This window comes from Pinus tabuliformis, chromosome 8, assembly GCF_031772625.1.
Source record: "Pinus tabuliformis cultivar Carrire ecotype Pingquan chromosome 8, CPIR1, whole genome shotgun sequence".
NCBI lineage: Eukaryota > Viridiplantae > Streptophyta > Pinopsida > Pinales > Pinaceae > Pinus > Pinus tabuliformis.
This window is the reverse complement of record NC_142294.1, coordinates 1,686,593,104-1,686,604,371: the sequence shown is the minus strand read 5'-3', so window position 1 is coordinate 1,686,604,371 and position 11,268 is coordinate 1,686,593,104. Positions and strand designations below refer to the sequence as shown.

At 41.7% G+C, this 11,268-nt stretch overlaps 1 pseudogene; it reads left to right on the top strand.

Moving 5' to 3' along the window:
* The first annotated feature begins 2,385 nt into the window (after window positions 1-2,385).
* Window positions 2,386-2,802, top strand: LOC149242722 (putative sugar phosphate/phosphate translocator At1g12500 pseudogene; annotated as a pseudogene).
* Window positions 2,803-11,268: the final 8,466 nt, after the last annotated feature.

Sequence of the window (11,268 nt, the reverse complement as noted above, 5' to 3'; positions counted from 1 at the left end):
GAACCAAATTCAAGTCTAAAATGGAATATGATGGTGGGAATCTGTTGATTAGGCCTACAAGCACTTGTGTGTCCATCCCTTGCCTTTCTCCATCATTTTTTCCACCTCATTGTGCTTCTCATTGTGCTTCTACAGGAACTTCTTGTAGAAATTGTGGGAAACTAGACATGGATTTCAAAAAGTGGTTTGGCGAACATGGTAGCTTCCTCAAGGGTTCAGAAGTCCTCATGCAATCTTCCAACTCCTCCTCCATCATCTCCATACCTGCATCACAGCCCAAGCTCAGTTTTCCCTTCCATGCAAAAATGCAAAGTGCCTTGAAGCAAAAATCCATAGAACAAAATTTGTTTTTGCCATAACTTGAAAACCATGCATCCATGTGACAAACCGTTTTATGGGGAATTGTACAAGGGTGATGGCAACATGCTTGAGCAGTTTCAGCCATTTCTGGTGCACGGTTTCCAAGAAATCAGCCTCCATCACCATCCGCCATTTTCACATTTTCTCTATAACCGTGCATCCGTTTCAAAACCTGTTTCATGGGGATATGCATATGAGTGATGGTAACCTACCCAATCAGTTTCAGCCGATTCCGATGCACGGTTTCCGAGAAATCGATCTCTGAAATCTTCAGCCATTTTCCATTTTTCTCAAAATTCGTGCATCCATTGATCACGATTTTGCTACGGGAGATGCATCATGATGATAGAAACATGCTCAGCAAGTTTCAGATCAATCCGCTTTACCGTTTGGTAGAAATGGCGAAAACAAGTTCTGGTTCTGTGACAATGCAGCAACAGCAGCTTGAATGTGCAGATTTGAACGTGGAAACAAATGCATGCAGCTTAGATCTGGTTAGAGGACACCTGCACAAGGAAAAACAATCAAAAATCATCATCCAAGCCCTCATGCAACCAAAGGATCCAAGCATGCAGCAGCAGAATACGAGCATGCAGCAGCAAAAAGCTTCACAAGGAGCCGTTTGACTTCAGGTACGTGACTAAACCTTGTTCATCTATTACATGAATCTAGTCTAAGCATTGCATGAACGAATGGAATGGTGAAATTAAGCCATGAATGTAGCAAGACACCCAATTCTCTAGCACTCACGAGAAAATCACGCATCATGCGTGGATAGTCATTCACGTGGAAGTTGAGAAACACAGGCAATGGAAGATTTGTTGAACTTCAGTGCACAGGGCATCAATTGATTAACAAATAGAAGAAGACATGCAGTTCATGATAGCACAGCAGTTCATATGGGCCAGCACACGTTTTTTCCACCTCACTCCACCAAAAATCACACAGAATTAATGAGCGCTCAGCCGAAACTCATAGACTGTTGTTAACTTGCACTTGCATCATGTTCAACTGAAGTATACATCCTCTGCTTCCTCAAAATGATTAACCTATCATCCTTCGCTGATTGTTTTGGCCTGTTCAAAATTCTCCAGCATACCAAGATCGTGCAGAGGCGCAGAGACATCCTATGGAATCCAGCTAGCATTCTACAGGAAGACGTTTTACAGGAAAATACAGCAGAGTCTTCCAGGGCAGAGTAAGCTGATTGGTTTTCAGGCGGAATTGGGGTGGAGCTCTCTAATGAGATTTGTGTTTGCGCTTGCTTCTCATACACCTCAATCTCAATCTGAAGTTGTTCCCAATAGGAACTGATCTCTCTTTCATCTCTCAGCTCGAGGAGGCTAAAAAGATCACCAAGTTGCAGAGTTGGGGGAGGCTTATAATAACGAGACATCCACATCTGTTTTGGGTCCATCTGAGTCCTACACAGTATAGACAAGTACCCAGATGGTGCTCAGGTCTGGAAACCAATTGGGTCTTCCGAATATTGATCAGATCTGTTTTTTCAAGCCCTCTTCAGCTATGGCCGAAACAAAAACATGGACGAGGCGGGGCAGTAATCCAAAGTTTGAACAAGAAGTTATTGACATACCTCCAACTCCAACAAGAGAAGGAAAATATGGTGCATTTCCTGTGTCCTAGACTATTACAACAGCTCTTATTATTGCAGCTTGGTACTCTTCCAATATTGGTGTGCTATTGCTTAACAAATGCCTACTTAGTTTTTTTGGATGCAGATACCCAATATTCCTCACAATGTTGCAGATGTGTGCCTGTCATTTTATGGTTTTCTAGCAATTTCATGGTTAGAGATTGTACCAATGCAGTTCATCATCTCTAGGAGACAATTTCTTGAGATATTGGCACTGAGCTTCATTTTCTCCTTCTCGGTTGTTTGTGGCAATATTTCTCTGCGCTATTTGCCAGTCTCCTTCAATCAAACTATTGGGGCAACAACTCCCTTCTTCACGACAATATTTTGCATTTATAATAACATGTAAGAGGGAGTCTTCTGTGGTTTATATGGCCTTGGTGCCTGTGGTATTTGGCATTGTTATTGCAAGCAACAGTGAGCCATTATTCCACCCTTTTGGCTTTTTGGTTTGCCTAGGATCAATTGCTGCCAGAGCATTGAAATCAGTTGTTCAGGGGCTCCTGCTTACCTCTGAGGCAGAGAAGCTTCACTCTATGAATTTGCTCATGTACATGGCACCAATTGCTACGCTGTTATTGCTTCCTGTTACTATTTTTGTGGAGGGTAATGTATTAGCTATTGCTATTGAAAAAGCCAGAGAAAACACCTTTATCATATTCCTGTTGCTTGGAAACATGACCATGGCTTATCTTGTGAATTTAACCAACTTCCTTGTTACAAAACATACGAGTGCCCTCACGTTGCAGGTTTTAGGAAATGCCAAGGCCACCATTTCTTCCATATGATTGCATATACTGGCACACTCATAACAAGGCTGAGAATTCACTAGGAAAAGCAGCAGGCAGTGGGAAGAAGAAAAGAAGCATGGTTTCATGACAGTTAGAGGACTGTTTCTACAGGAAGCCAGCGAACTGTTTCTACAGGAAGTTTGAAAAGAGGGAAGCCAAAGGAGAAATCGGCCGAGATTTTAGCCAAGGAGGCCACCAGGGCCATCAAAGATGAGGAGAGAGATTGGTTTCTCAGAGGATGAGCAACACTTTCAGTAGGGGGGTGATGATGAGCCCCAAAAATGGACAATTATTTGGGCTCATTCAACCTCCTAATTTGACTTAATCCACAATTCTCATTAGTTTATTGCATGTTTTTGATTATATTTATGTTAATAGAGTGAATTTGGTTAGTCATTATGCCAACAAGTCTAATGGGTGCTTTGTGTAGCCTTTTTGGTCAATTTGGAGACAAAATTGAAGGTCTTAATGAGCACTTGGCAGCCAAATTCGTGGGAGAACAAGGGAGAGGATTTGTAGGAAGGTGTCCCCTTCATTTATGGTCCCTTACCTCGAATTCTCCACCATCAGCTCGGAGTTCAAGGGCTACCGAATCAATCAGCACAAGAGCGGCCAAGCAAATCAAGTAGGACTGCTGTTAACTACAAGTCTTGGGCAGCCGAGTCCCTAAATTATAGGAGGACTGTTGGGTCCTCAAATTGTATAAATAAGAAGGCTTAGGGCCTCATTTTGGTTAGCCAGTGGATGTTAGCTAGTTAGCCAGTAGATAGCAGCTAGTAGTTAGTCATTTCATAGCCTTGTTGTAGTCATTTTGTAATTCGATTTGTAGGCAATAGATTAGCTTTGCTTTCAGCTCATTCTCAAGCTCTCCTTGTGGACAGTTTTGATGTAACTCTTCATTCTTGATTAATAAAGATGAATCCAGCTTTGCACCAGCTCTGAATCTCTCTTGGGAGGCTGTAGCTCTTGGGGTTGGGCCCATCTCAAGCGCCCAGTACCTCCCTTGTTTATCTTTATGTGTGTTCGCTGCATTCTTAAAATAAAGTCTGCTCTTTAGATTTAATTCGTGCTTTGTTACTTAGGTTGCTTTTGATGGTTGAAGTAGATTTTTATGTTTAGGATGGATTGGTAGGAGTTATTCATGCGTTTATATCTCTTTGATAATGTTTTGTTCACATGTTGTATGTGATTCTTGTCATGAATAAGGTTGCTGTTCACTGATCTCATTAAATTGTTAGATATATCATCTAATCTTTTGATTGTATGCAAGACGTAGTTTGTTTGATCAGGTAAACACTACGCAGGGCACCTTCATCACCTCCTCGTTCATATGAGCCTCGTCCAGATCAGCTCCTCCATCACCAAGTCTGTTTCCTCATCTCCCATCCGCTCTTTTGCCACGTAACCCTACCTTCTTGCCTTTCCATTGCCTAAACCTTCTTTGATGCAAGCTAGACTTCCACACCCTCTCATCACCTCATCCCTCAGTCATTGGGTCATTCCAGGCCCCTACCCTACCTCCCTACCCATTCATGCATTCTCTCCCACTCACCTATCAGTCAAAAACCCAATCACGAAACATCCTGTAGAATAATTACAAAACTTCCTGTAGAAACCCCTGCAGACTTCCTGTAGAAGTTCATAAACACGGTTGCATGGAATCCTGACTTTGTGAAACTTTCTGAAAGTATGATAGGGATCCCTTAGACCCTCTTTGTACCTTCCTGACCTCTTCCATGCATTTCTCCTCCTTGATCCACCTCTGCACAGTGAAAAGCTAGTTAAAAGCACATGCATGATAATTCTAATAACTTAATCAAAAATACAAAAAGATGTTTTCTTTAGATAGTGATAACTTAGACACATGCATTTTACCTTCCTAGAAGAAATGGCATCTCTTTCAGTAGTTTGCATGCTCTCCTTTGCGTCAGTACGACTAGCCAGTAGAATTAGGGTTTGCTAGGGTTTGCGTTCCTTTTTGGCTTTCATTTTATTTTCGCAATTAGATTAGCTTGCTTCGAGTTAGCTTTCATCCATCAATTAAAAAGCTTCTTCTAAGAGCTCATAGAAGTTGGCTTAAGCTCCTAGCGGACTTGTGCCAACTGACCAAGTGACAGCTGCGGCAAGAGCTAGTACTTGTGCATACAGCACCGTCACTTCCAAGTTTGTTACGAACTACCGGGTTGATAAAATTAAAGACATGAGTTCCAGGAGTTGTAGCATTATTGCTACAATACTGGGGCCCACCAGCTTCCCAGCATACCATTGTTGTTGTCTTATTGCAGAAGGATGATCAAGGGAATGAAAAACCTATTGCTTTCTTTAGTAGAGCCCTTAGAGATGCACCTCTGAAATATCAGATCATGGAAAAGCAAGCTTATGCTTTGGTCAAAGCCATCAAAGACTTTAGGATTTACAACCTATACTCTCATGTTATTGCTTATGTACCAAATCCCATTGTGAAAGACATACTGACTCAAGAAAACTTAGAAGGAAGAAGAGGGAAATGGATTGCTAACATATTGGAATTTGACATTGAGATAAGACCTACAAAACTGATAAAGGGGCAAGGTTTGGCTAAATTGATGTCTGAAGCAAACTTCCAAGCCTTGGACATTAACCAACTGTACAATTAACCAAAGCTAGCGACTCCAAAGATCAATGTAGCCTTTGAACAATCCCTGTGGTATTCTGATATCTGTTATATATTGCAAAACTTGTGTGCTCCCCCAGGGTTGTCCAGAACCAAATCTAGAATTTTAAAAATGAAAGCTTCAAGATTTTGTGTTATAAATGGTAATTTACTATGGAAAAATCATGAAGGTATACTGCTGAATTGTTTGAATATGGATGAGACTAACAATGTTATAAAAGAATTCCATGCAGGTGATTGTGGTGGACATTTGTACTGGAAGTCCACTGTGGATAAGATATTAAGGGCAAGTTACTATTGGCCCACTCTCTTCTCTGATGTTAAAAAATTTACCACTTCATGTCACAAGTGTCAAGTGTTTGAGGGAAAAAGAAAGTTACTACCACTTCCCTTAAAACCTATTGCAACAGAAAGGCCTTTTCAGCAATGGGGCTTGGACTTCATTGCGGAAATTCATCCTTCATCCTCAGGCCAACATAGATGGATTCTAACAGCCACAGATTACTTTACTAAATGGATTGAGGTTGTTCCATGCAGACAAGCAAATGATTCTACTATCATTCAGTTCCTTGAAACAAACATTCTTTCCAGATTTGGTTGTCCTGACAAGATTATAACAGACAACGCTGCTGCTTTCAGATCCAAGAAGATGGTGAACTTTTGTCACAAATTCCATATCACTTTGGGCCATTCTACTGCATATTACCCTCAAGGCAAAATTTTAGCTGAATCATCTAACAAAAGTCTTATCAACATCATTAAGAAGATACTGGAAGAGAATAAGGAAAATTGGCATAAGAAGCTTGTAAATTCTTTATGGGCTGACAGGCTAACAACCAAGAGATCCATTGGGGTCAGCCCATATGAGTTGGTTTATGGAATGGAAGCCAAATTCCATTCATCATTAGGGGTCCCTGTCATGAAGCTACTTCAAGAAATTCAAGCTGAACCAAATGACATGCAATGAAGAATCAATCAGATTATCTATTTATAGAAAACTAGAGATCAAGTGTACAGTAGAGTTCAGGTCCTACAGGAGAAACTAAAAAAGGCTTTTGATAGAAGAACCAAGGCTGAAGATTTCTTCATTGGGGATAAAGTGCTTAAATGGGATTCAAGAAGAGAAGACAAGGGAAAGCATGGCAAATTTGACTCCCTTTGGAGGGGTCCTTTTGTTATTCAAGCAGTACAAGGAAATAACACTTGTTTCTTGAAAAATTTGGATGGCACTGAAGCTGAAGAGGGCCCTGTAAATGGCCGGATGTTAAAGCACTATTTTGATTACTTTCCATGTATATAGCATGGCTCGGCACTGTACATTGTCAGTTGTATATACTATTTTATTTCAGCATATAAATAATTCAGTTTAAGAAGTTTTGTAAATAAGAAGGAAGGCTTTTATTTCAGAAGTTCCACAATGGTGACAGATTCCAGTTTTGGAGTCCAAAGAGAAAGCTTTCAAGTTTTGAGAAGAAGTCAAAAGCCAAGGCAGTCTGACCTACTGGTCTTGGTCTTTCAAGTAGAAAAACCATCCCCAAGTGGAGCCACTGTTAGCTACCTATACCAATAGGTTTCATTTTTCATGATTGGCAGGGGAAGTACTAATATGATCTACTTTGGTGATGAAAAGATCTCATATTTTGGTGGAAACACATATCTACAGTTGTTTGATGCTGTCCTACTTCTGAATGGGTGATCCAACAGTCTAAGCTAGGTCATGCCATGTTTCAATTTTTTGTTGTAGACTAGAGAAAGAAATTTGTCCAAACTGTTCAATCTTGGCAGATAAGTAGTTAGGTAGAGAATGAAGGTTCCCAACTGTTTAATCTGGGGCCTTGGAGGTAATAAGGCTAGCTTTAGATAGAAAATCAAAAGGAAATTCCAAAGGAAAAGAAAAGGCACATCAGGGTTTGCAAGTCTAAGTGCACCCTCCTTGAAGTAACAAAATATGCTAGGCAATAGAATGGGTAGGTAGATGGGGTTGCAGAAGCATGATTTCTTTCATATCACTGGCCTAAGCAAAGGAAACACATGGTGGCCAGTGCAGATCCTCCTATTCAGCAGTTTTGTAGCAAAAAAGTAGAGCATGTCTAATTTCCCAATCATCCCCCATCAAACTCCTTGCTAACATCCCTCTATCACCTTGGTTCATGAGAGAAATCAAACTCATTGATTGATCCTTGTTGCATAAAGGGCCACATTTCCTGTGTAAAAATCGTTTCATTTTGATCTACTCTCCTAACTAAGTTTGTTTTCTATAAACTTAGTCTTTGCCTCCTCTCTTCCATATTCCCCTCCAATACTAACTACTAACAATATCTATACTTAACTCCCTATGTTCCCCTTTCCCTATTACTATAGCACTATTGTGTATAAAAACCCCAAAAATTGGTATATTCACTTCCTCTAGGCAATATAGCCTAATAGTCCTAAAGGGTTGAAGTGGAAAGAAATCAAAGTGCTAAAGGCAAGACAGCGCTAATATAGTGTTTTGGGATTAAATCAAGATCCGCTTGATTTATAGCCCTAACCCCATTTTGCAAAAATGTCAAAAAACCCATTTCCGCCAACAAAACATTGAAAAGCCCAAAAAACCTGCCGAAGACTAAAGTCTCACCCTGGAATGCATTTCCAGAAATATATTTGTTTATTCTCCGCTTCCCTGCCGTATTGTCCTACCATTTTTGTAACCCGTAGCCCGTCGGATCTGGGCCCTCCCATCCGATGGCTTATATCAATATCGGGCCGCCCCCGATGCCCGGACGATAGCACCCGAAAAATTTCAGAGCATGACGTCAGGGCTCGGCCATGCATCCCTCGCAAATTGTATCGGGAGGCCGCCTGCCAAAACCACTCCCGTACTATAAGCGGTCCGATGGAACCACTTACCGCTTTGGTTTACCGCCTGCCCACATCATGCCCACGCCATGCCCATGTCATGACAAGTCAACACCGCATCAGCGCCTAGCCCGCCATTGCTCCACTCTGTCCGCCACCTCGTCAGTTCCCGTGGACCACTCACAGGCTGCCACGTCACCTTCCGTACCCGACCCCACCCGATGACGTCATGCTGATGTCATCCAAAAAACGCGCCAAAGCCCAAAATGTCCATATTTGGCCAAAAATCACAGTTTTTTCGCACTTTTCGACAAAAGACCACTGTGCTCCCTGCATGCAATTTCACGACCATTTCACTGCCAACCTACTGAAACTCACTCCAGAGTCGTGGCCACCTACAAGTCGACTCAAACCGAGCCTCTGCCATTGCGCTGCTACCAGGTATTTACTACATTCTTCCTGCGCCTGGTCTATTCCATTCCACACTGTTAAAACACTGTAAAACTTCCAATTTCACCGAGAAATTAAGCTACATTTCCCTACAACTAAGTCAATTTCCCTCATAGTAAGCCAATTGTGCCCAATTGTACCTCAGTTACCCTATCTTCGCTGCAAATCCTCCAAGTTTATATCAACCTACTGCACAAGCATTGCATTTGCCCGCAATTCGCTGAAATTCTGCTAAAAGCACACAAAAACCATGGAAACTCCAGTTGCATTGAATGTTACACCTCTAAATGCCCCACAAAAAGAGCTAGAGTTGTTGCCCTTGGCTGACAGAGACTACCAAATGGAAGAAGGAATCCCAGACTATAGCAAGTACCACATTCATGTACTCAATGATCTTAAAGCCAAACATCTCAGTGGAAATGATATCCTAGGGATTTGGGGCTCCAATTTGCCCATTTTCAATCTCCGTCAAGTCAATATCCTCCCAGAATTGATACATAGATGCAGTGCCAACTATGACCCATGTCAGAGAGCTGTCCTCAACCCCTCAGGCTCAGTTTTGTTCCATTTCACCCCTGAGGCCATAAATGAAATGCTACACTTTCATACTACAAGGCCATTGACTCCTCTCTCCATGATGGATTTGATAAAGAAAGGAGGCAAGCTGTCCAGTGCCCAAATTGTAAAGATCAATCAATTATTCATTCAATCAAGCTCTAAAATTGTGAGGACTCCTCCTATTGGAAATGTATATCTAAATGAGCTGGGAAAAATGCTTGTGGATATGATCAGTTATGTCCTGGGATACAGAACATCTGAGGATGTTGATGAAACCATTCTGGCCATGCTATCTTCTCCCCTGGAAAGCCTCCTGTTGTTCACTATGATTATGCTACCTATATTTCCAATAAGATTCATGAGCAATTGATGAACCTAGAGAGGGAGAGGATATTTATATACACTTCTTACATCTATCACCTGTTTCTATTCTATCAGCCTGATAGCTTCCCTATTACTCTCAAGAAGCTTGATGCCCAAGGGAACCAAAGGTCTGTAGTATTTTGGTCCTCATTTTTCCATCACGAATCTTTTTCACCATATAACTATTGTGAATTCATAGACCTGTTTATCCATCCAGCCATGTCCTTGCTATTGAGTGCCCCTCCTCCAAGATTGATAGATGAGATGCAAAGGATCCTCCAGCTGTCAAAGGCCTACAGCATTGGGGATTGGTACTTCTACCAACACCACACAGTGATTAGAATATATGGTTGTGAGCTAGCCCCATATAGGCTGCCAAAATATTTCCCTATGAGACTCTTTGCCTTAGAGTATTTCATACAGTTTGGAAATGCAGACATGGTCCATTTCCACAGAAAAAATAAGAAGGTACAACTAAAAGTCAGAAATCAGCTAGGTCCATTCATTTATAATAAAAGAGAAGAGGCATGGCAAGAAGCAGATAAGATCCTGCAATGCCTCGGATTGCAAACAAGTTTCCTATGGATACCCTATGATCCCAATCATTTCATTAGTCTTAGAAGGGTCAAGTATAAGTTGGCTAGCTATGATCATGTCAGGCTGCCTCATATTGAAAAATATGCAAATATGTTAAAATGGAAAGAGGGCACATTAGAAGAGGTAAGTACTAAAGAGGAAATTCTACAAAAAGAAGCAAAGAATCTTGAGAAGGAAGCTGACTTGGAAAATTGTGGGCAGGTTTCCTCATCTTATCAAGTTCAACTTGGAGAAGCTGCCTCATCCTCTATAGCCCCCTAGCAGGCAGCTCAAACTACTCCTCAGGCAGCCAACACAGGTAAAGGAAAAGAGATGGAACAGGAGCAGCCACCCCCAACAGCAGAATAGCAGAAAGAGCAGCCCAAACAACAAGAAGAAATGGCTGAGGCCCCAATATCTACAGAGAAACAGGCTCAAGAAAGTGTGCCTCCAAGGCAGGAAACAGTAGTGGATGCCTCGGTGCTCCAAACTCCATTAAATGAAGAGAGAACCAGGAAGAGGGATAGAGAGCAGGAAACTCCCCTCACTACATCAACAAGTCAACAAGGGGAGAAAAGGCAAATATTAAATCCTCTTTCTGAAGAAGAGATTCCTATTGGGCCATCCATGGGTATGGGCCCCCCTAGCATGGAAGCATCTTCCAGTTCCTTCCAACAGGAACAAGAAATAACACTTGGAGGAGAGGTCAGCTCCTCAAGCCGGCAAAGGAGGGTAGAATTCGGCATAAAGCAGCAATTCATTGACATTAAGAAGAGGAATGAGCCAGTTAGACTCCAGCTATACAATCATTTACTCAAAATGGCTCCCACAAACCAGCAGAGGCTTATGTTAGCATATGACATAACAGAGGGGAAGATGACTATGAGTCATTTCATGCCTACTACGATGCAGCCACAGTCAGCTGCAGATTACATAAGAACCAACCTTGAGGTATTTGCAAAAGACATCCACCCAATGGACCAGATAGAGCTTCATAAGCAAATGGGTGAGATGGTCTATTCCAC